General features: G+C 42.3%; 1 protein-coding gene and 1 long non-coding RNA gene across 17 annotated transcripts in view; one reads left to right on the top strand and one right to left on the bottom strand.

The window, feature by feature from the left end:
- Positions 1–25,181, bottom strand: part of ZBTB20 (zinc finger and BTB domain containing 20) — a 490,951-nt gene that overhangs the window by 90,185 nt on the left and 375,585 nt on the right. Inside the window, exon 8 of one of the 16 annotated variants that reach the window (XR_010612124.1) lies at positions 715–963. The exons of the other annotated variants lie outside the window; for them this stretch is intronic. The gene's annotated coding sequence lies outside the window, so the exon portion shown is untranslated. Of the gene's footprint in view, positions 1–714; positions 964–25,181 lie in introns of those variants that run through there. 16 annotated transcript variants of the gene reach the window in all.
- LOC136012558 (uncharacterized) lies at positions 6,132–8,201 on the top strand. The gene is made up of 3 exons (XR_010611811.1): positions 6,132–6,221; positions 7,533–7,605; positions 8,096–8,201. It is a non-coding gene; the product is annotated as an uncharacterized LOC136012558 (long non-coding RNA).

Genomic DNA, 25,181 nt, shown 5'->3' with positions numbered 1-25,181 from the left:
ACTTTGCATTTTCAGGCAAAAAGTTTTGCAGCCGTGTTTCTCTAAATAATATATTGCAGAAGACAGCACAAAAAGAGAAAAAAGTCATCTCCTATCCCTAAAACGTGACTCGGTATCAGAAAGATTGCTGCCATAAGGCTACTTGGCTATACACCTCCGGCCGGTAGCTGCTGTATGGCTCCCTCCATCCTATTATTAGGCAGCAGTGTTCTGGTACAGGAAACTTTTATGGGTGGTGTACACAAAGCACGTCTAATTTGTGCCTCGCTCTGCACTTCATCCTCTTGTTCCCTCAGCACGTTTCATTTCCTTACAGCCTCAACTCCCCCTGTTTGCTCACCTAAATGCAGCAAGGCTGGCATAGGGATGGCTACCTGACAGCTTCTCAAACTCGGCATGGAGACGGTGCCCAAATGAAATAGATAAATAACACGAGAAAAGTTTATGAAAGTGAAACAAACGGCACAGAGCGGCAGGAGCAGCAGCAGCAGGCAGCTCTGTACTCCTCCTTACACTGACATAGGTGTATCCCAACTTCACCCACTCAGGCAGCAGAGACAGACGGACATACACGAGTGCCTACGGACACACCGGGAAGTGCCAGAAAGGGTGGAGGAAGAGGCAAAAGAGAGAAATAAAACCGAAAGGTGTTATTTATTTTTACAACTCGACAATGAACTTCAATTTTGGCAGAGGATTAAAAACAGCCCTGGGAAATGATTAAGTTTTGGGGTTGTTTTTTTCTTTTTCCCGTTTCTATAAAGCTTCAGTACAAAAAAGAGAGATTATAAAAGGGATACGCTTGCACGGGCACACATAAAATAGGGGGGGAACTGGGGAGAAGGAAATGAAAAGAAAACAAACAGCCTCCTAACAGGCCCATACTGCTAACGGGAGTCCAAATAAAGAGTCATATGATATCTGATAGTGCAGGACACGTCGCCAGGAGCTGGAGCGGATTGCCTGCAGGAAGAAAGAGCCAGTGTGTTACTGCTCAAAGAGCTTTTCTTTCCCCTTTTTAGTATTTTTTTTCTTTGGCCCTCTCTCTCTTTTCTCCTGTACTGGGAATGTGCTACTCTCAGGTCAGGTCCATGGAGTCCCCAAAAGACAGCTATCGTCTTTCTCCCTACTTCTGGAAGCGGTGACAACTACTGGAAGATGCCTTCTAGTTGAGATTGAGGGGGGTTAAATCCAGGTATCAGCTCTGTTACGTCCTCCCTCTTCTGTCACTATCTTCATGGTTCCAGATACAAAATGTTCACAATGTTAGATAAAATAATAATAATGATGATGATGATAATAATAATAATAATAATAAGGGGGGGGTGAAGAGAGGGAAAAGAATCAGGAAGAAAAAAAAAAAAGAGACTGCTTATCCTATGGAAAACTTCAAAGGCCAAGTCCCATTTCTGTGCTCTTTTGTTTACTTTTCCTGTGATTTTTTTTTTTTTTTACTGTCCTTTTTGGAAAGTGAGAGAGCAAGAGAGAAAAGTCACAGAAAACAGTCACGCCATGAAAAACATCAGGAGTTGGGAAAACTCTCTGGAGGAACGAGGAAAGGGAGGATTTGAAATAAAAGGCAGGCATTTGTAATTTGCCAAAAGTTCCTCTGTTTGTTACGTTTGCCAGCAGAAAGACCAGCTCCTTTTGGTGGTCCATCCCTCTCTGTCAAGCATTCCACATTAAACTGAGGAGCCCACAAAGTACTTCTGACTCGACGCGGGTATTGCTGTTAGCCATGGAAATGCAGAGCGTTACCTGCAGTGAAGGTACATGGACTAAGAGCAGGGGATTTGAGGCCACAGCCACCCCCAACTTCTGGGGAAGCGGTGCCCACTATAGTTTTGGAGAGAGAAGAGCCCCAGCTAACGGAGCTGGAGGGGTACAAGCTCCCAGCCTAGATACTGGTATGAAAACAAAACTGTTTTAACTGCTAGTTTCACTTGTCGTGGACAGTTTCCCTTTACTTTTGCAAGGGATGGGCTGTATCCTGCATGACTTTTTGCCACTGCAGGGTACTGGCACTCCTGAAGTGGTGCACTCAGACCCCAAGGATGGACCTTTTCCCCCCTCCATCATATGAGGAGATGTAAATAGACTAATTCTCCGTGTACATTTAGACAATGCATAGATGTTGCTTATAAACATCCATGCCATAGATACGTATGCATTACCTATGTAGCTGTACCAGACAACCTCTTCTGAGGGAAGCCTGCAGCACGAATATGAAAACCAAGGTATTGTAGCAATAATGCCCTGCATCCAGAAACAATCGTTGTAACTCTGTAATAATTTGATCTAGTTCTGTATATTGTGCACTTATGATTTTTTTGGGGGAGGTTGGGGGGGAGGGATTACAATATACATCTTCCTCTCTTGTCTTCTGTACCACCGCTAGAAGATGCAGTTTTTAGACTTGTAATTTGTCAAAGCCAGGAAAATACAAATCAATAAAGGAAGGAAGGCAGAATTTGGCTAAAGAAAGCACTTCCTTAAGCTACTGAATTTGCAACAGTATATATTCTCAAACATCCTAAATATTGCACAGGATACACTGTAGAGAAGATACCCTGCATGCTTGTTATACGCTATATGCAATAAAATTCCAATCTAAACATCTCCTTCAACGTGATGCATTATTCCGTTCTATGCTACATGTGCCTTTTCCACGTACAAATAGACAAAGAGTGTATCCGTAAGAAATACATTCAGAAGAACAAAAAATCTAGAGTTCGAGGAGCTCCATCCTGAAATCCTCGATTCAGGGCTCGATTAAAGAACTAAACTCAGGAGGTGAAATGGAGCCATTTGAGAGAGGGTCCCACCGAACAGGAGGAACAAGCAAACAAACAAACAAACAAAAAAATCCCTGAGCTCCAACTAATCATTCGAGCTGCCAATGAGAGGTGACTTTTAGACAGATGGTCAGGGAAAAGCTGGGTCCGTGGACACAGACGTTAGTGCCCCATCTGTATTTTAGGATCCCAGCTTCAACAAGCCATTACCAACTTTTTTTCTAAGTGACAGAAAGTGAAAGATCTCTGTTCCCACTTTTCTTTTTCTACCGATTCCACCCCACTTCCCTCTTTTCCCCCCCTTCCAAGTAAGAATTCGCTGTTTGATTTAAGTAAACAGAAACTGTTTGCACTACAACTTTTATGCCGAAAAAAAAAAAAAAAAAAGGAAAAGGAAGCTAGGTAAGTTGGCAAAACAGCAATCGGATTTAAAGGAAGAGTTCTTAAAAAGGGAGAAAAGAACAACACATCAAACTCACTTGGTCTCGTCCCCCTTCCATTCCTGTCCATATTAATTCCAAATTACAATTTGGAGGTAAGGAAACTGCATTTTCCTTTCAATCTATTTTGTCGCTGCCACACATTCTGTGCTTTGCTTCTTTCTCTTTTTTAGCTGGGGGGGGGGGGGGGGGTGTTGAAAAAAAATTCCCTAATAAAAATAGCAAAACATATCCGAGGCGTTAAGCTCGCTCTCCCCCTTCCTTTGTAAAGAACTCTTTGTTCTCTAGTGAAAATGCTGAAAAAAATCCCCGGGCTCCCTGAAACAAGTGCAAAACACTTAGAGGCTTTTGGGCTGGCGAGGAGCCAGAAACCCTCCCGCTGTCTGGTTAGGAAGAGAGGAAAGAGAGAGCAGAAAGAGCAGAGAGAGAGAGGGAAAAAATTGGAGCTTCCTTTAATAGACATAGGAAGCAGGTCCTTTTTTTTTTTTTTTTTTTTTCCCTTTTTCCCTGTTTTTTTTTTTTGGTTTTGGTTTTTTTTTCCCCCCAAATCTGGCGGTCAAGCGTTAAGTAACTCCCTGCCTAAATCCACCTGCTGGAAATGAACTCGGCTAACCCCCCCCAGGGGTGCACAAAGAAGAGACACAGTAACACACTCCCGGCTCTTCTCCCAGCCGCCCCCTCCCCGCTGCCCTGCTTCCATTCTCCCTGCTCCCAAGCACACAAATGCCCACGGCTCGCGCTCCCCCTTGCCACCACCAACCCACGTACCAAAATAAACGCTCGCTCCGTCTCCTTAAAGAGCAGAGAGGGGGGAAGAGAAAACAAAAAGGGGGGAAGAAGAAGAAAAAATAATAATAATAAAAAAGCTTTTTTGGGTTTTTTTGTCTTTTTTTGTTTTTCTCTCCATCCATCTCGCTTGCGACAGTGATAAGGGGTAGGGAACATCTCATACCTGGTGTGAATGCTAATCAGCCAGGAGTTCTCCTTTTTTCCCCCAAGACGGGGAACTGTTTCCTTCCAAATTTATTAGAACCTCCTCCACTGCCTCTTTGAAAAACCTTCTTTGTCACCCTCTTCCCAAGTCCTGATACTTCTTTAAAAAAAAAAAAAAAAAAAAAAAAAGAAAAAAAAAAGAAAAAAATGGCTTCGGAGCTCCTTCTATTCTTGATATTGATTCTCTCTCTCTCTCTCTCTCTCTTTCTCCCTCTCTCTTTCTCTCTACCCCCCCCCCCCACCCCCCCCACCCCTCCTCCTTTCTCCTGTCTCTGTCTCTTCTGAGTGGTCTATTGATAAGTCCCTAGAGGCACTGGGTCAGCCTGCCCGTAGGAAACCAGACACAATGCACAAATCTCCGAGTGCCATTCTGCCATCAGCAAGCAGACCACGTTTAGGAGAGAGGAAAAAAAACCCACCACACACACACACACACACACACACACACACAGTAGAGCAAAAGACAGAGAGAGAGAGAGGGAGAGTGTGAGAAAAAGACTGATTGGAACAGGAGGGAGGGAGGGAGGGAGGGAGCGAGGGAGAGAGAGCGACACTGCCAGTCAGGTTAATCATCCCTACTTTAATTAGCTGTTCGGCTTAGACATAAAACAATTGAATTTGAATGATCTGTCAGTGGGCTCGGCTGAACCAAAGGGGAAATGCGAATATTACAAAAAAGACTGTTGGTGTATTCAGATAAGCTCGCCGGGAAAATCCTCAAAGGATAACTATTAAAACTTACCACCAAACAAAAAAAAGTACAGATTCAAATGGCATTATACAGGGGCCCTCTCCAAAAAGCTGGGAGATCCCTTCCCTCTCTTTTTGTCTTGTACACACCGCCGAAATAAACACCCACTGCCTTCAAACGCTACCTGTCCTGTGGGGTGGGGAAGGGACTGCAGGTTTGGCTGCTACTTTGGTTTGGTTAAAGCGAGACCGTGAGGCCCTTCAGTTGAATTTTCCTGATGGACCACTGGAACCTTATGATTCTGGAGCTACACAAGCTCCGAGAGCACATCCTTGCTGGGCATGTCTGCACAGGCACAGACGAATCAAGTACCTGTCAGGTACAGACGGGGATGCTGTAAAAAGGCAATGCTGGGTATTGGGATAGACAAGTCCCCGAGTCCCATGGGGAGGGAAGAAGTTATACCCCAAAATAGGTGGCAAAGCAATCTATTCCTCCTAGCCTGGGCGGCAAAACAAAGTACAGTTCAAGTGGATGAGTCCTGGTGATACCCAGCACAGTGGCAGCACTGTGTGTGTGGCAGGCAAAGCAGTGATTTGTGAGACTTCCGCAAAGTCTGCTTCTTAAAAGGTGTGGGGCAGGCGGCCCCTCTCCTCAAGAGTGAAGGCAGCAGGTAACATGATTCTGTTAGAGGGAGCTGCCAGCATCTATAGACCCCTGACACTACCCTCTGCTGCCCTGCACGAACTTTCCCTTGTCAGATGCTCGGAACCTACTTTGGGTTTCAGGGCACACGGGCTCCGATGTCCCCTCCCAAGTGAGCAGCAGCAAGGGATGCGTGTGTGATTTTCTTGCGTGAGACAGGCATATTCTCTGTTTTAAATTCATTTTCTGTATTTCATATAGGGCTGCAGCTACAGCAGCAAATCCGTATTTCCTGATCTGCTCCATGAACATCTGTTGTACATAAACTTTCCAATGGGCATGGCTAACCTGCAAGGATCACTCTAAAGCATGGGAAGAAAGTGGAGAAGGAATTCACAATGTGGCCGACTGCTGGCCTTAGAGAGGGAGCGCTGGGATTCCCCCTTCACTTCGCATTTTGGGTACAAATACTTAAGGAAAGAAGAAACCGAAGACAGACAGAAGCTCTAGCAACTTCTCCATATTAATTTCATCACTTTTCTACACACATCTCCAGGCAAAGCTAGAACCAGTTATGAATGTTTGGCTGTTAATGGGAAGCTGATGGGAGGTATCAGTGTTATTCCTTCCTTCTATCACCCTCTGCTGTGGGAAAAGGTGAGTTCCTACCCTTTTTCACCTCTTACAATGCCACATGCTGGATGGCTGTGTCCCATCTGCCCACCAATCCACTGGGGCCCGTTGACTCAGCACAGATTACAGGAAGAACCAACCAGGGTCAATAGGAGGGGGATGCACTGCAGAAGCAAATGGGATGTTGGACTTAATGAGGTCTATTAAATGCTATTTATGAGTCGTTTCCCCAGCCTTCCCAAAATACGAATTGCTCCCATTTGAAATATTACAGGACTGTTGGAGTCAAGACACTAGCAGAGAACAGAAAAGATATCAGAGAAATACAGTGCCATCAAGGCGTCAACTGCTTTCCAGATAAGGAGCTTTTGTACAGCACAGTGACACAAAGTAGTTTTCTCTTCCCTGGGTCAGCACCAAACTAATAATCCAGCAGGGTGCAAAACAGCTCTGGGCTATGTTTCTAATGAAATACGCAGAGGACCTGACCACTTGATGCAGAGGTTCACAGTGGAAGAAACAGTGTGCAGTCATGTAATTACAGGCTATGGTAATGGTACAAGGGATGCTCAGTAAGGTTGCACAGACAACATTAACTGTGGCATTTCCTAACTTAAGTGCCTGACTCAGTAACATTAACATTACAGTAATGCATTTTCAATATAATTCCTCAAGGTTTTCTTTAAAAGCCAACTTAAAAATGGAATGCGGTTCCATGCTCCTGCTGACGCTAAGGCAGGTTAGCACTTGTGGAGCTGTAGTACAGAACTTCACTGCTTCGGCAGCGTCATTGGCAGCACAAGAAATGGTGCTTACAAGGTGATCAGCCACTGTAAGAGTGTGAGGATACTTGATTCAGGGGTTTGATGGTGTCTATCTGGCAATGGAAATGCTGAGAGTCTATGCTCTATGGGAAAAGACACTTTGGTCCTCCAGGCCCCAAAACCTGCATCTCTTCTGTTGCTGTTGCTTTTGCTTCCATCCCTTCTGTGTCCAGTTGACTCCATGGACTGCTGTTCCTCCTGTTTTCTAGCTTGCTCTCTCTCATGCTGTTTCTCCCTCCCTACACTACTCCTTGTCACAGTCTCTTCCCCATCCCATTGCTCTAAAATGAGCATTTCCTCAAATGTCTCATCACTTCTTCTCTACCCCAGGCACGGATGGACCCTAAGCACAGAGGAAAGCAAGCTGCTCAGCATGGTGAATTAGGCCATGCAGTGTTCCAGGCTGCCTTAACTAGACCACTTCTTGCAAGACTGTTTAAAACTAACTCGGGTATCATAATTTGCAATCCACAGTGTAGACATATCAAAATGTCCTTGTTCTCATTTCCAGTGCTTGCTGCCATAGCAACCCCTGGTCAAAAGGAAATTTCCATTGATATCAGAAGGAGCAGCATTTCACCCAGGTGAGTTTTTACTCTGTGGCACGTATTTTATTAGCATGTGTTCCTGATATGGTAGATCCCCAAATCTCCTATAGTGCTTCATGTAGAAAGCACTACTGTTAAGTCCTGCTCTCAGTAGGCCCCCTTCTACTGCGAGCTTCGCAAGTCAAAAGACCTCCTGATTTCTACCTGAATATCAACCAAGAGCAGACCAGGAGTCTAAACACAAAAGGCCAAGAGCATCTCCAAAAAAAACGTACATCATCTTCCCCTCCTGAGATTTTATTATGGATTTTAATTTAGATACATGGTGGTGATCTCCTTCTTTTGCATCACACCCTCTTGCTTGCGTTTCCTTCGTGTAAATCATTGCACGTATCAGGAAGGCTTAGCCAAAGAAGCAAGAATTGCAAGCTCAGTCTGATCAGTTGAATTTTGCTGTTTGTTGTGGCAAAGGCAATTAGTGCTGCAGCAAACTTTCAAGCTCACGTGTATGATATCTGCTCCGTAGGAAGAAAGTGTGGCTACAGCATGGGAACAGATCCTTATGAGAACTGTACCTGGGTTTGTCAGTGGCAAATGGCAGGACTGAGGAAAGGAAAAGCCACCAGAATTGCTGCTCACTTTCTGCCTTCTACATGGATCACTTAACGCCAGACAAAAGCAGGACACAAAACAACAGGAGACTGGGAAGGCCCTGGAAATGGCAGAGTACTTGCTCCTTTAATGTATATAAAGTACTCTGCAGTGCAACTTGTAACACTCAGTAGGGCTGACATGAGCTGACATTAATGGAAAATCAACAGAACTGGGTAGCACAGAGAGAAATTTGGTTCCTTTGCAATGAAGGAGCTCTGTCTACCTGAAAAAAAATGGCATTTAACTATGTAATCTCAGGATAAGTTATATAAATATATTCCTCTAGATTTATTGGCTTGTCTTCATAAACAGCTGTGAGTCTGTGCTTTCTGTTCAGAGATGTAAACCAGCACAGCATGTTGGAGAGGGTGAATATATGGTTATTATTCAGTACATAAGAAATTGGAGGAAAAGACTGGAAAGTCTGCCTGTTACAGAAATCTACTCCTTGCTTATCTTTTGGGAATACAGTAATTCCTAACTTGCACCACTATGCTTGGTAGACAGCTTTGTGTGCTAAGGTAAGTACCATGCATTGCATCTTACCCAGTTCATTTCTGTCATCGATGCAGTTTGATTTTCTAGGGCAAAACAAACAAGCTTATTTCCTATTGCACTCATTACCAGAATCCCCCAACCAACCAAAAAAACACCCCAAACAAAACCAACTATAGCAAATGTCCAGGACAGGTTCCTAAAGCACCTTTTCCTGACACTTTGCGGCTCCCAAGACAATTCCTTTCAGAGATTTGCTGTCAATAGGAAAACATAAAAGGAAACTTCAGAAACTCCGTATTATTTTTTCTCTTAGACAATCCAAATACAATGGCCTATTTTGTGGAAGAGCCTCTCTTTAAAAAAAAAAAAATCAAAATAGTACAAAATGTTTCAGAAATAAGATGTCGACAAGTGAGCCATGCCCTCATGAGCACCAGTGCAATCCCCTGGCCTTCACTGGAAAAGCAACAGTGCAACCTAAGTGAACTCTATAAAACATCTGGTTGAGAAGACACAAGAAGGGTCCTGCCTTTCTTCCTCTTCAGCCTCTGTTCAAGAAGGACAGGGAATTGCTTGAAGGAGTCCAGCGCAGAGCCACAAAGATGATTAAGGGAGTGGAACATCTCCCTTATGAGGAGAGGCTGAGGGAGCTGGGTCTCTTTAGCTTGCAAAAGAGGAGACTGAGGGGTGACCTCATCAATGTTTACAAATATGTGAAGGGTAGGTGTCAGGATGATGGAGCTAGGCTTTTTTCAGTGATATCCAGTGATAGGACAAGGGGCAATGGGTGTAAACTGGAACATAGGAAGTTCCACGTTAACATCAGGAAGAACTTCTTTACTGTAAGAGTGACAGAGCACTGGAACAGGTTGCCCAGGGGGGTTGTGGAGTCTCCTACACTGGAGATATTCAAGGCCCGCCTGGACAAGTTCCTGTGTGATGTACTGTAGGTTACCCTGCTCTTGCAGGGGGGTTGGACTAGATGATCTTTTTAGGTCCCTTCCAACCCTTGGGATTCTGTGATTCTGTGATTCTGTGCACTGGGTTGGAAAGTAACATTCCAAAAGAGTGTTTTCACAACGAATTAAGGAAATCTGAACACTGGTTAAGAAGTGGATCAGTAAGGGAGTGACTTTTTTTTGCAGGTGATATTTTCTGTATGTTTATGTGGTTGCTTATTGTAAAGGCCTCAGAAGACTTAAAAACACTGAAAACATTAACTCACTCTCTCCCCTCCATCACGATCCATACTGTTGTTACCAGATTGCATCTCTGCTCCAAAATTAAAATGACTTAAACAGCACCGTGTGTTATATTCAGCCTATTCTACTCTGTTCTATTTTATTCTATGATTTTTGAAAGAAGTGTACGTATCTCAGGGTGTCAGGAGGCTTAATTTTCTCTCATACTTTCATGGGAAGACAATTACACTTTTGATGTGAAGAACTTTGAAGCGGACATCTGCCCCACTTCTGTTCTAAATGCTGACGTGACACATGCTATCTATCCCGCTTGCTAACTTTGGTCCTGTCACGCATTCACAAATCTTACCTCCTGCATTTGGAGGTGACAGGTATTGTGCCTCTGCCTCCAGTGTTTCTCATCTGAAGATGTCTTGTTTCTGTAGGCTTTTCCATAGGCTTAATGCTGAGTAAAAACTGTAATTATTGTCATATTGCTCAGTCAGGACAAAACCTCTGTAAGAACACACGTATTGCTATCTGTCTGGGGAGTTGTACAGCCTCAGCATGCCAAAACTGTGAAATTCCCCCAAAATCGCTCCACTGAGGCCTTCTGGCTTCTCTGTCCAGCCCTTAGTTTTGTTTCGGGGACAGCTGCAAGGGTCCCTGCTCTGCACATACCTCTTTCTCTCTTAGACTTGGATATAAATAGAATGGGAAGCCAAAGAGCCAGAGGAGGGTGTAGAGTTCTGCCTCTTTTCTGCGGCAGATACGATTGTCCATCATGCCCTTGGGCTGCGTGAAGCAGTAAGGAAAGAAGACACGGACAGGGTTGATCTCCACCTCCACTATCCCCACAGAAACAGCTTCAGCTTGCTAGGTGGCTGGACCAAGGCTGGCTCCGGAAATGAAGAGTAGCGCATTACTCATTTTTCCTGCCTGTTTGCTCCTAATTATCTTGCAATACATTTCACTGGTAGTTTTATCATACAGAAAGACAGAGGATCCTTCTGGTTTCTGCACATAATGACTACTTTTTAAATGGCTTGCTATTCATTCTTGGGCAAGCCTCAGTCTCTTGCTCCCTCCCTCAAAGCCTACTGCTTCCCATTCTGGGTTTGTTGGGTTTTTTTCGGGGGGGTAGGGTGTCAATTCCGTCATTGTGTATTCAGACAAAAGGAAAAGAAGTGGTAGAAGAGGTGGCTTTCATTTTCTTTTGATGAGATTGTGGCCACAATGAAAGAAGTGTCAACAATCTCAGTAATTTCATTTTGGCCAATACACCTCTTACAGGCTTAAGCTATGCAGCTCCCATGTAGCCCCTAGTACAAATCAACAGAGCCTCTTTTATACTTGTCTTCTAATATTTCTCTCCAGCCTTAGAGGAACAGAGAATTGCTATAGGGCAATGAACTCTTATTTTGCCATTGACATTTGTGCAATCCATCTCCCTGAGTTGAGAGACCCTTTCACAGATTCGGAACCTCACCAGCATAAGGAAGAATTAGTATAATTAAGAATTAGACACAGGGTCTCTAAAATGGGAATCGTAACAATGACTAACGTCACAAGAGTGTTTCCAAAATTAATTCATGTAAGTAAAGCACTGACAAGATAAAAACGTAGGATCTGCCACATCAGATTAGACCACTGCTCCATCCAGTTGAACATCCTGTGTGCAACAGAGAGTAGTGATAAATGCAGGGCAGCAGAATTGGGGTCCCCCCCTGTGAATGAATGGGTTCAATTCAAGCATTGCCAGTGCCAGTCTTTGGTTATAGCATTATTTTATGTCTTAGGGGACATATTTAAGCCCCATATCCCACTGCCACTGAATGAAGTGGTCTTGCGAATAGAGGAAAGAACCAGGCACAGCAAGAGTCTGGTACAGTGGCTACACAGCTGTACATTCAGTCCTCCGCAGGACAGCTCCAGATCGAGAGTTTCTGCTTATTAATGAAAGGACCTAAAATTATTCTAAAAATCTCAAGTCTCAGAAGTACAGTTATTGAAAAAAGGTGCAGTTGGATGTAAGAACTTATAAAATGGGTGCACAGAAGGACATACACGCACACACAAACGAGCTGGTTAAAAAAGCAACCTCATCCTCACAGGCTCCACTTTTGAGCAGGGCAAGAGCTGGGCCCAGATGACTTAAGGAGATCCTTCCTGATTTTTATCATTTCATGATTCTGTGATTTCACAATTTTCCATTGCAGAGTTCTGTCACTGAACAGGAAGCGACTTGCAGTAAACCTGATTTTAAATGAAAATATTATTAGGGTAGGTTTGGGGGACTAGGACAGAAATTCTAGTTCAAAGCCAGAGAAAGAGGCTGACCCTAGAGCCTGATGTATAAGGGTGTGATGAGGGAGACCTGGAAGGGAGCAGACTCCCCACCCTCCCTTACCCACTGGAAGAGTGCTGGCCCTTGAGGCATTAGGTCTACTGAGATGTGTCTTTGGAAAACTCATTTCTGTAGGAAAAAGTCACATAGAGTTTAATTTTCATACTCCAAATGTTTTCACCACAGTACACTGCTGTTTCCTGGCCAGCTCACCTATACAACTATGCATTCTGCAAGCACCTGCAAATCTTACATGACTGCTGGCATCAGTTGTGACAAAGGTAATGGCAAGTCTTCCTGTGAAATTTCATTACCTGAGCTGGTTTGGCAGCTTTATTTTCATTCTCACAAATTTTTCACTTTATGGAACAGCCTTATCTGAAAAGCAAACGGATGCGTCTGGAAGTGTTTGTCTTCACTTGAGAGTAGGGTTTTTAAATTTCTTTTTACTTTTGTATTAATCATATAACATTGAATAGAAAAAATCCATACGAGGCAAAACTCTGCTGAAAGATAGAGCTATAAGACCTTTTTGCCTATGATTCTACTCTATTTTATATTCTACTTTAGGACAGAGTAATGAAAAAGAACAAATTTGAAGATAATCTGTGAAAAAACAAATTCCTCATAACTGACCGAACCATAAATGAGTCTTACATTACTGGGACTGGATAAAGTATCATCAGTCCTGGGTTATTACATAAGAATATGTTAGTAATGTAGCAGCAGTCTAGTCTTCTAAGATGTGAAAGAGCGTTATCTAACCTTTCCGCAAAGTTCAGGAAGAGGAGCCATATGTCCAAATAATCATTTTCTTGCTGGTGTTTAACATGTCAGTTTTTTCAAGGGGCCTATTTCAAGTTTAAAAAAAAAAAAAAAAAAGAAGTGTGAAATGCATTTTGATTTTTTTTTTTTTTTTTTGGCAAAAGCAGCTCATTTTCAAGCTTGCAAGGAAACAAGAAAAACAAAATCAAAATGTCAAGTAGATTTGCTCTTTGTTGTAATTAATACGCAAGCGCTCACTTGTAGATGGTCCTGAGCCTGAAAACGAGTAGTGTCAGCCGTGGTGCTATTAAAAACGAGTAGTTCTCTGGGAATCAAAGAGCCAAGTGTTCAACCAGTGAAAATCCCCAATGGCCTCAGGCCAGTTTACATCAGCTACGGATCTGACCACAAAGGAAGGGCGGCAGGAAGCCCGAGGACATGCCATGTGCTTGCAGCGTTGGGCTCTACATGCGATGAGACAGCAAAGAAAGATAGGACAGACTCCTTCAGAGCAGGAGGTGGGAAATAATTAACTGAAAATAAGGAAAATGCAAAGCCCTTTGCTGCAGACTACATGCATGCTCAGCTTCTGGTCAAGGAAGTTATGTGAGATTTCTCTTTGAGTCGGAGCAATGTAGTGGATAAAAAGGCGCTGTCTAGCCAGGGGGGTTTCCTGAGGCCATCGCAGACCAGCTCAACACGCTGTTAAGAAGCTCGTTTTCATGAGAGTTTTTGTTGCATTTGCAACGCTGGCTCCAGGTCCCCCAGAGATTTAAGTGCCACATCACAATGCTACAAGCTCAGCGCTGAATGCTTGGCACAGGACCAGGCATCTTCTCTTTCTTCTCTCAGTTTCCTCAAGTCAGCAGGTGGGGCTCTAGGGCTCCATCTTGTTTTGATTTGTGGGGGGAATTCTTTTCCTCCAAGAAGGTTGAGGGAGGAAGCGGGAAGCAAAGCCAGCGCAGCAAAAAACCCTACCAACAAAAAGTGCGTGATACTGGCTGCTGGGATAAGAGAGAAACGGGGCAACGCATATTATTTGTTGCTTATTCTCCCACACACTCGTGTCCGACATGTAATCCTCTCTTATCATTTAGGTCACTGCTGGATTTATCCCTATGTGTTCGAATAATTAATTATTTTCAGCAATAGAACTATTTTATTTTTGGTTTCAACAATAGATTAGTTCTAGAATAAATAACTGCAGATCACTAGTAGGTGTTTGCTTTATATTAACTTGGCATATCACTGTGGAGGTATTTTTTTAACATTTTAATACACTTAATTTATAATGCTACATTGTAAACTGGCCAAATAACCATCACAATGGAACACTAGAGCAAACACCTCCAAATTTAACCTCCAAAGAGTCTTGTTCAATCTTTTGAATGATCAACTACTGAAAGAAAGGAAGGAATTTAAGCACAAAAGACTATGAAAAGAAAGCTGCTTAACTCTGCAAGCATCAGCTCTCAGGTTGTATGACCTTAAGCAAATGCCGTGCCTCAGTTTCCCTATCTCTATATAACAACAGCACCTAATTATTCACTTGCTATAATGACCACCCAGTTCTTTCTAAGATGCTCTTCAGCACACTACTTGAGGCAGACATTTCTAATAATTTCTCTTAAAACAACCTTTAAATTAAAAGAAATTTGTGCTCAGGTGTTCTGTCAAATCAAGAATGTCTCAGGTTCCTCTACAGATAGGTGCTGAAAATACGACCTCCTTCCTTCACAGAAACCCAAGGAAAGTTAAGTCAGTAACAATTACACAGTACTCCCAGCTCCTCAGGCAGAAAGTCTTGGAGAATGCAGTAACATTAGATACTAGAGATAACTGAGGCAAAAGAGGCCGACAGTTCACACTTTAAAGGTTCACCGTATCAGAACCAAAAGGATCTGAAGTTGCTTTTGTACAGAACAGCAGCAGCTGGGAAGAGGGAGGATGTGTTGTGCTCTGCTGCCAGGGGAAAGAGAAGGGCTTAAGTCTGCTCCCTCCCATGCTACTTCTCATTCACAGTGAGAACCTGAGGCTGCTTCTGCTCTGCTGGAAACAGGGGCAGCACGCAGATGCCTTCTCTCCGAAAGGCAAAGCAAGACTGAGAAGAAGAGGCACATGAAGAAGGGATGAAGGAAGGGCATATTTTCAGAGAAGGAGGAACCACCAAACATTCAGAAGTGCCAAAATGACTTTCTGGAAAAGGTGAACAGTGGAGATATGTAAACTAAAAGGGCTGCTCAATGTCGTATTTAAGTTCAACTGATCATATGAAGGGTCAAGAACGGTCAGTCTGGGTTACAAAACTGTGCAATTGGCCAGCTGCACTAAATAATGCCTTTACCGTCCTGCAGGACTTAGACTGGGACAGACCAAAACTGAGGCACTGGAAGTCACTTCTGATACACAGCAGCAAAACTTGCCCTCCCATGTAGTATCATTACCAGGTCTGAAATGATGCAGACAGGACTGAGCAGTCGAGAAGATACAGTGTACACTATGGAAATAAACTGGAAGCATAGCTAAAGGTTAGCAAGTCTTTTTCCCTCCAGCTGCCATTGATATGAATGATGCCCATTCTTGCACTGGCAAAAGGAGAGAAAAGATTAGTTAATGTCACTCTCCCTTCTCTAAATTCTCAGATTTGATGACTAACAGGCTACACTAGTTCACTAAGGACTGTTTTTTACTTAAAAGCACAGAAAGCAGACAGAGAAAGTAATTTTCAAGGTCAGAGGGTTGTTTTGACATTTAAGAATCACTAAACCAGATTTTGGCTTTTAAATTGTAAACCAGAACTACTTCCTGACCTGAGAGACAATCTGCCAAATTTCTGGCTGACCACAGGCTTTTCAGGGTAAGCAAGTATCATCCAATGTATCGTGTTGCCTAAGCGTTCACCTCTGTGATTCTAAAACAAAATGTTGATCAACCTTAAATCCCCCCCAGTTTCCGAGACCCTTCTCACAGTAACTGAAGAGGCAATCTTCTCTTTAATAAATGCTTTGGTACAATATTTTGCTTATTACTAGAGAACTCAATAGCTTAATATACTAATGAAAAAAAATGGAGGGAAATAGAAACATTTCAGCACACAAAAGGCAAATAACTCATTTTATACCGAGACTTTGATCATCCCATCGGTCCTGCTGCAATAGGAAACCAGTTCCATTGAACACCACACCTGACAAGCCAGACTTCTCTGAGATTGCAGAACTCTCCTAAACCCCTTGGCAAACTGGTTTCACAGAGAGCATGTACATCCAGGTGGGCCACACATACACAGGTAGACCAAGCTTTGCTAGTTAGCAAAACCTTGTGCATGTATAGTATCAAAGTGTCGCATTGTTGTGAAAGGCATGCAAGGGATTGCATTGCTTCTCCTTGCAGCCTGTTTTTCTCACAACCTGTCCTGCCTATTTCTATGGATCCACTTGTGCAAAGCGGGTTGTACAGTAGCTATGTTGTTTAAAAGGGAGAGGTTGCACTTCTGCCCCATCTTTCAGGCCAAAGTGGCCAAACCAATTTTGCTGTCTCACTTAGGCAAGATAACTACAATTTTCACTGTTTTCTCTCCATACTTTTTTCAGTGACAAAGCCTGGTAACTTTCAGCCAAAAATGGCACAGCTCAAGATGCAGCCTTGCAAAGGCAGCTATGCTGAAGAACAAAAGCCTGCTGGAGTGAAGTGGGAGCAAAGAGAATGCTGTAAAGTTTCTCTTGCTTCCCAAATGCCTCCCAAATGCACCTGTGCTATTTGAATGATGCCAAGTTTTGTATGGACTATAACGGGAAATACTTTCTTTCTAAGATGGCTTACTAGATTTTAGTTTGTTTCCTCTACTTCAGTCAGAGTTGAAGTGCAATTGTATTTAAAGGTCTGTTGTAGGGGGGTTGTAAGTGCCGTTCATAATAATCAGCAGGAAAACACAGAATTTGTCAGCCTGCAAGCCTGAAACACTTAAAATGCCCTGGACCTTACAGGATGTAACTCTTCAGGGATTTATCTCCAACAGACTGCTGCCGACCCAACCTGCTGACTTCTGCTTTTCTTCTTCTCTTTCCTATACCCAGTCATCTCAACACACCATCCTCTAGTCAGCAAATATTTAAAAGTCATACAATCTAGAAGGCAACTCGGGAAAGCAAGAACTGATGAGCTCTGATAAAAAGATCCATGAACCTGGCACTTCCTGGTGCACAGGACATAGGCACACAAGAAGGAGAGAGACACATAACACCACTGCTCAGCATTTGGTATGAGAATTGCAAAACACTTAAATTCAACAGTGAAGAAGTCTTGGACCAGAAATTATTTGTGAGGCTGAGGAAGTGATGCTGCTAGTACAAGAAGAAGAGCATCATTTCTTTCTTACGCCCAGTTAAAGGCTGCCTTAGGCTTTGATTCTGGTTTTGGCAGGAGTACAAGGACAGCTTCTTGTGAGAACCACTGGCAACACTAGATACCTCAAAGAGGAAATAATAAAGGGAAAACAAAACTGAGGCCCTTCATGAGCAAGATGGTCAACATATAGGGCACACAGCCAAAGCTTTCAAAAAGCTGAGAAAAGCTGGATGGCACCCTGGAGTGCCAATGGGATTTGTGGAGTTAGGTGTTCCTAGCTGGCTAAATTTAAGTTTCTTCTTCATATGAGTTTATCTAATGAAGTATCTAATTAAATCTGGGGCTACTGCAAATGTACCTGCAAAAACAGCAAGCTGAAGCCTGTCTCGTGATTACCCTTTCTCAAGGAGCTCAGACCAGCTGTGCTTAGAAAAATGAAATTATATTTATGCCCCACTGAAATACCAGCAGTGAATTCTTAACCTGGAAATGCCGCTGAAAATCTGTTGCATAATGCACAAGGCAGCACTGAGTCCTGCTCCCCCTCCCAGAATCAGTGGTTCTGCTGAGCTAGAAAGAGTGAAAGCCATAAAAGCCCATTTAATTGAGAAAGTAAGACAAGGGCACTCTGAACGTTGACAAAGACTGGGCTTGTTAAGTTAGAAAACCTCTGATAGTAACTGAACTTCAAGAGAAACGGTATTCTGGCGAGCCGGGTCATGACTGCCACTAATAGAGAGAGGAAGAAACTGAGGTGAAACGACAGGAGATCAAGTGATTTCCTCAGCTTCGGAGGGAGTTTTACAGCTAGGGTTAAAGTGAAAATTCATGTCTCGGTCCTGTTAGCAAATCACAAGCTCATATTGCTTTTACTACAAACAGATTTCCCTTCACCATACTGTACTTTTCTTCTTGCTGACTGTTCAGTATGATCATCCAAAAATACTCCTATTTGTGTTATTTTTCACACACACCACCCTGAAACAAAATTCAGTACGAAAGAAGAGCAGTTTCCTCCAATACAGCTCAACATCCAAACTAAGCAGCAGTAAAATCATATTTATTCACTGACTGAAGTTTCAAACAGTAAAACGATTGTTACCGAGTTACAGATTAGACCATGCCCTAAATCAGACCCTAGAACAGGTCCCTGGTGACAGCTTTCTCACCTTGACAGCCCTTGGGAGAGCTGGGGGAGAAGGAGAACTATACGCATGCCTGTAACTGGAGGCGATACTTGATTGTAGTCAAGCTTCACGATCACGGTAGGCAGAATTTGGCAGACTTTGTCTTTGGGAATGAAGTGGGAGACAGAAGGAAAGGTACCTGAGCCCAGTGCATGTGTGTGAGTGAGGCTTTTCTCCTGCAAGCTGGGTGTGCTTGACATGGGAGTCAGAGAGAGAGAAGAGCCAGGAGCTCCCCGGTGCCAGGCACGCCTGAGAGCGCAGCCATGCTGCACGAGCTGAGTGATCCAAAGGCATGGATGCTAAATGTGGTCACCTTCTTTCTGTGTAAACTCTGGCAAGCCCTGTACCTTTCTCTGTCTTTGTTTTCCTGTTTGAATATGTGATATTCCAATGAAATATAAATATTAATATTTGATTAACTCAAAGCTACAAAGCTTAGTTCCTTAAAGTCTAGTACAGATCTCTGAAATCTTGGAAAAACTATATGAATATGAATTCTTTTATTTTTGTAGCATCACATTAACAAGTGTATAGTGGAAGCTGAAGAATTAAATAATCTCTGCCTATATTTGCTTATACCTTTCTGAAACTGTTACCTTTTGGGCAGCTACTTCTTGTCTCAATCCAGAAATGACATTTTTGGTAAAGCTTTGCAAAAACCCATTCAGCTGTTTTTGAGTCATCCAAGTAAGTAAAAAACAGTTTCCAGCTGTTAAGTTTTCCATAAGACTTTTTTATTGTTAAACACGCTTGTGTAATTATAACACAGCTTTGTTTTAAAACATCAAACTTGACACGTACATAGTCCTGAAAGAGAAGTAGCAGCACTGCCATGTTTGAAACCATTTGGTTTTGAAGTAACAAGGTTATCACAACATTAAAATATCTTCCTTAAAGATTCTCCCAGACACTAAGCTACAGTTTTCTAACTGTAGACACTCAACTGGGTAAACGACCATTACAAATAGAGAAAAGGACACTATTCTTGCAATCTGTGACTGAGCTGTGACAGGGTGGACCGGCGGACACTGCTTACGCTGGGAGCAGAATCAGACCTGCCTCCCGTGCACTCTGCATACGCACACGCACTCCTGAGGATCATGGCTAAAGCACTACCTGGTGTTTTGATCAGACCCAAATCAGCTTCATGCACTCTGGAGAGACTGGACCCATGCACACTTCAGCCCTGTCTGCTGGATGGCGGCTCAAGGCTGCTGTTTCCAAGCCCATGCAAACTACCCTGATTTTTAACAGCTAGTGGGCTACGAGCTGGCAATAAGGTCAGAAAACATGCATGTGGCATGGTCTGCTTTCAAGATTACGCTTCAACTACAGACCTAGGATTATGTACTCAAGAAAAAACTCAGAACTGGCACTTAAGGTGGGACAAGGACAGCCGTATCCTTCCCCCTTGCCACAACACATGGTGCTTCACTGTGATGGCTGTAGCTTTCTGTAGCTTCTGAATTCCATTTGGCATTGCATACTTCCACAGTTAATTATTGCATACTGGTACAGAATAGCATCAAATCAGACTGGAGATGATTCCTCACTTACATTCTGCTTAGGTAGAAATGCACTGACATCATATCAAGCAGATAAGAATCAGCCATTTACTTAATTTAAACACTTCATTTAATCTGGAGTACTTCAGGTACCGATGTCTTAGTGGAGTAAGGGTTGGTTTTGAGAATATTAATGGTGGTTGAAACAGGAGTCTGACTGATTACTGGACTGCATGGGTTTCTTTTTCAGAACTATGTTTTTGTATGATGATGTAAAGGCATATGTAGCTTTTATGCCTTGCATGAACCACAGGTCACTGACATTCTTCTATCAGGGTGGAAGGAAGATGCAACAATCCTGCAAAAGGAGTTGCTGTACGTGTAGGTTTTTATATGGGGCTCAACTGTGCTGATTTGTACAGACAAGAAGAGACTCCACAGCTGTTCCTCTTTTAAAGTAAATAGCAGTAGTTCCTGCTCTTGCCTTTCCTGGGACATATCCTCCAGCTGTGCAGGTTCGAGTCCACAGGAACTATCAATGTCAATAACCTGACAGTGAACCTGAGAAGACAGCCTGCCTCATCTGAAAGTAAAGGATACAATTCTGATGGGCTTTCACACAGAGAAATGTGTGTGTGCATGTATACACTCTTCCTTACCTTAAACTATCCGTGCTTTTATCAGTACATCTATAACACAGTTGTATGTCCATTACTTTGATAGGTTTTCTAAATGCATTTCAAACCACATCAAACATATAGGCAGTGCTCAATGACCAAAACGTCACTGGGATACAATTACAGGGGTAAAATTCAGTAGCTCCTGCCCATCACACTGTCTTCTCTCTGTACTATCTGCCTTGGTAAGCCCACCGCTAGGGATCATACAGCAGGAGACTCTATTGCAACCGAGGAACAGATGCAAGGTTGCTGTAAGAACCTTAACTCTACATTTCCTGAGTTTAGAAAGACTAAAATCTCAGTCTTCAGTGCACAATACCATACTTTTTGTTCATACAGAACATGGCTTATGCAAGTGTATTGGGTCTAAAGAAAAAGGTATACAACTGGGTAAAGAGGTGTCTGGGCACATTTTGGCAACTCTTAACCTACATAATTCAGCTTTAATCAATGCTACCAGATTTTGAAACCTACCAATATAATACTGAAGAGGAAAAAGCAATAGAAAAAAAATGCAAACAAGCTGTAAGTTATGCTGTATGCAATTCTGAGAGTCAGTTTCAAGACAAAAAATGAGTAAGAGTTTGCCATTTGCTAGTTGTTAATAATCAAGAGAAGATCTGCCAGACACACTCTTCAAGGGCTCTGTCTGTCTGGACTGGGTAGATGCTGCAACACACAAAGGACTTCACACACCGAGAAAGAAAGAGTGTTCATGGACAATGATGCAGCGTTCTTAATTAAGATTTTCAATACTGATACATACATTAAGGTTTTGCTAATGCAAGTGCCCAAGCACTCTCATGTACAGGTAGATGTCTGTGATTCTATCTCTAGAAACCCTTTTGCAAATCATCACCAACATTCACCAGCCAAGGCTCAAAATCAGCTCACCTGCCCTTTGCTATAATGACAATGAAAAATAAAACCTGATACTTTATTTGTCTGCTGGATGAGAACTTAGCACTTCGCAGGCGTGAGAATGAATGGGCTTTTGCAAGCCTGTGCTACAGCGTATTGAAACTGATTCTGATCTCACTTACACCTCTTTGATGTTGACATAACATCAGGAGCTTCAATAGTATGAGTGCAGCAAGTGTTGAAGGAAAAAATAAAAGAGACTTGTAGGTAAATGGAAAATGGGATAAAACATGAGTTTGCCAAAGGTAGTTTGCAGTAGACTAACCTGATAACTTTCTTCGATAACTGATTATCCAGACAAAGGAAATGCAGTAAATTTAATCAGAACACCATTTGCTAAATCATCACAAGGGAAATCATGAATTAAAATGGAAGATTTGCAAAAGGACTGTGAGGTGAGCAACTGCTTACCTGAAGGGGAGATGGGGCAGTGGTAGGAGAATTGTTGGGCAAGGTGAAGGCTGTATTTCCACAATGTTTTAGTTAAATAAAATAACATTTTCTAAGAAGATTTGGGGTGAAGTGGGTAACATTTCCTCATGAGGCCCCTCAAAGTGAGGGGGTGTAGAGTAGGAAAAGGTGGGAGCATGCCGAACAGCCATAAAAGGATCAATCAACTTCAATAAATTGCTCATTAACAATATTCAGGCCTCATTCACCTGTGATGGCTCAGTGCTATTTCTATGGTCTGCCCTTTGGGAAGTTCAAAAATGCTCAGTATGATGGAATGAGGGAGAGCAAGTTCTATTCAAATCCAAAGCTTTAGTGGTGTGCAAAAATCTACTATTTTGGGCATTCAAACATACCCAATGAAAATATTACCTGGGGGGCTGAATTGGCACACCATATTCAGCATGATATTATCCAAAATGATGGAAAGAAGCAGCAGTGAACAAGAACTTCAGAGGAAGAAAACATTATTTCTTAATACACTGTGCATCTTTTATGTCTAAGAGTTTCCACAAAGAGGTAAAAGAGCCTTCACAAAGCATGGCCCAAAGACTAATCACATATATTCTGACATACACACCTGTGTAATGGTACACAGCTAAACTACACAGCAGATGGCTTCCACTGCTTTTTTAAATGGGAGAAGCAGAGAGAAAAAGGAGACAGAGGAGATACTCCTACAAACTGATTTGGAACCACAATGTTCTACACAATGTTCTACACACAGGACATTCAGCACGCATATGAAGACATGGTCTGGCATTCAGACCTCTGTGAGTACTCTTATTTCAGTGCCAGTTTCAGTAGTGAAACCCATGATCTTCTGATCAAGATGTGACTTTTGGGAAATGACATAGTTCTGGATATCCAGTTTTATAGTAACCAATTCTCCATTACTGCTTGCTCGTGGTACCATTGTGACCTTATATATTGTGTGCACATTTTAGGGAGACAGGTATACAACATAATGCTAGAGCAGGGTGCATCAAAGAGGATTTCTGCTTAAGAAGAAAGACTGAAAATACAAATCAGAAAAGAGGGAGAGACATTTGGTGATAAAACTGTACAATATCACGTGCTTGCCAAAGCTGGAAGACGATTCACCATAACTGCAAAGGGAATATTCTGAAAATCCATGCTACACTCTGTAGTTGTGCCATTTTGTGCAGTGATTTCAGACCTAACAAACTGGACTGTCTTAATATTTTGATGGTTGGTGTTCAAGCCACTGTAAGAAAAGCAGCTACTGCTTCAGCAAGGTGGTCTTTCCCATCCAAATATATTAAATTATGCAAGTGTGGGGTAAAGGCAAACTGAACAACTGCATTGTCTTTTTGTCCCTTTCTTTTTTCCTAGCTAAATCTAAAATACTATGCTCCCAGAACTGTCTAGTTTGAAGTCCACTTTTTTCCTACTGTAATCTGTTATATTTCAAAAAAGGCTAACACTCAATATATTATATTATGCTAATTAGATGAAAAATAACCCAGAACAAAAATATCTCCAGTAAGCATAATGGCAGAAATTGTGACATTTTCAGCTGTCATGCTGGCCAATCTTAAATTCAATCTCATCCAACTTCAGGGGACATCTTGTAGGTATCGCAATTAGAAAGCAGGCTGCGTACATGCCTCTCGTGTGATCCACACAGCAACTTCACAGTTACGGGCAGCCATTGTTATTTGTTAAACAATTTGAATGTTAACACTTAAACTAATACTTAAATGAAAAACTAGTACAAAATTCTGCCTCTTGTTCTGCCTGGCTACTTCTCTGGTTTTCTGGATATTGAGTCCATTTTTATTAAAGATGTTTTAGAACAAAATCATGAACTTTGTCAGATTTCTTTTAAAGAAGCTTCTCCCCAACCCCATCTAAACCTACTGCTTAAGTCCATTTGATGGTTATGTCTCCCGGTAAAGAATAAAGCTTAGAGCTGTGGCACTTGCTCAGAAATATCCATCCTGAGGTGCGCTCCCAGTTATACAGTTTGATTTCTATAAACACATGAGAGCAGAATTTCTGCTCCGCTGCTATTTCAAGCCTGTTTCACCATTTCTCTCATTTGCAAATGCCAAATAAAGGCATGCCCATGTTGTTTTCTTTTATGGAACATTCCCTTCCTTCAGGACACTCATAAAAGCTGGGGAAATAACATCCCTTTCCTGTATCAGATTGCTGTATAGGTGACCATTGCCTTCCAACAACTCCTTATTTTCAGAAGCAGATCAACAGATTCTTCTAGATAATTTGCATGCCTATTTATTACATTATTTATGATAATTCTTGAAAAAATGCTAACTTCTGAAACCTAAGAACATAAGGCTTATTAGATCCAGACTTTTTTGGCATTTTGCAAATGTTCATTTTTGATTCATGAATAAGCTTGACCTGGAGGTTATTATCCTCCTGTGAAGTAATGGAATGCTTCTTAAGGAACCTGAGAAAAGATGCCTCCTCCCTGTTCCTGATGCAGCAATCACTGTTGTTGATCCTCATCTGCAAAACAATACTAAACACACTAACCAAATAAAAGGGATTCAGACAGTGCTAGTCAGTTGCTATTTCACAGTGATTGTTCAGAATGCTAACAGATGACAGTCTGGTGGTGAACAAGTACCAACAGCAGGGACACATAGAGATATCAAAGACTATTTGAGCATCATCGTGTCTGATAAAGTGAACACGCATTCTCAGAAACTGGCAGGCTGGAATACTGCTGGGTGTCTTTTGACATACAAATCACTGACCATATGATGGATGGTTCTCATAACTATGATGAGATCAGTAAGATGCTGCACAGCTTCCCTTAGGTCATCATTACTTGACCGAATATGTCTTCATGAAGCTGAGGAATAAATGGCACTTTTTAAATTTCTTTTTTCTTTTAAACAGGATGTCAAATAACAAGGGTTAGAATCAGTGCTGAACAGGAATAGGGATGATGCTGGAATTCAGAACAACTTGGTTGCATCAGAAACCTGTTTCAAGGAAACGGACAGATGTTTGTGAAATTAGGTGAACATTTCCTGCAACTTCTTTGTATCTGGAACACTTTGGTGCATTTCCGATTTGCACTT

The sequence above is a fragment of the Lathamus discolor genome, chromosome 4 (assembly GCF_037157495.1).
Source record: "Lathamus discolor isolate bLatDis1 chromosome 4, bLatDis1.hap1, whole genome shotgun sequence".
Taxonomy (NCBI): Eukaryota; Metazoa; Chordata; class Aves; order Psittaciformes; family Psittacidae; genus Lathamus; species Lathamus discolor.
This window is presented reverse-complemented; position numbering and strand designations above follow the sequence as displayed.